Source organism: Penaeus monodon, chromosome 25 (genome assembly GCF_015228065.2).
Source record: "Penaeus monodon isolate SGIC_2016 chromosome 25, NSTDA_Pmon_1, whole genome shotgun sequence".
NCBI lineage: Eukaryota > Metazoa > Arthropoda > Malacostraca > Decapoda > Penaeidae > Penaeus > Penaeus monodon.
Genome location: NC_051410.1, coordinates 8,655,304 through 8,655,825, shown reverse-complemented (window position 1 = coordinate 8,655,825; position 522 = coordinate 8,655,304).

The following is a 522-nucleotide window of genomic DNA, read 5'->3' as shown; positions in this document are numbered from 1 at the left end:
CTTTTACTTTTTACAGTCAGAGACTAGTCATGCAATTTAACCATGAAAGAGTCACAATTCATGAACAAGGTGTAAGTCTGTTTTTGGCCATGAAATAGTTACAGTATGTAGTAAATCACATAGTGTGACCATGATACAGCTGTGCAGTGTCATCGTGTAACGGCTATAATATGCCTAGGGAATGTGTGACATAGCCATACAGTATGTAATTATACGGCAGTATATGTCAGTATTTTCTTTGAACTGATATATAGCAAGTGATAACGTAGCTCTAATGAAGAAGAAGAAAAAAAATAGTGATCATTACGTAGATGTAATTTATCTTCCCTGAGTGATAGTGGCTAAACTGGCATAATAATGTTGTACATGCCATGCCCATTATGAAATTACTGAGAGATGACCAAGCACGTTTAATCTAAGTGTCTTCGAAGCCAAAGCCAAGTAATGTGAACATGTCAAAGACATGCAATGCCTCCAAGAACTGTGAGATGACAAGAGCCTTGGGTAACGAAAGGTACCGTG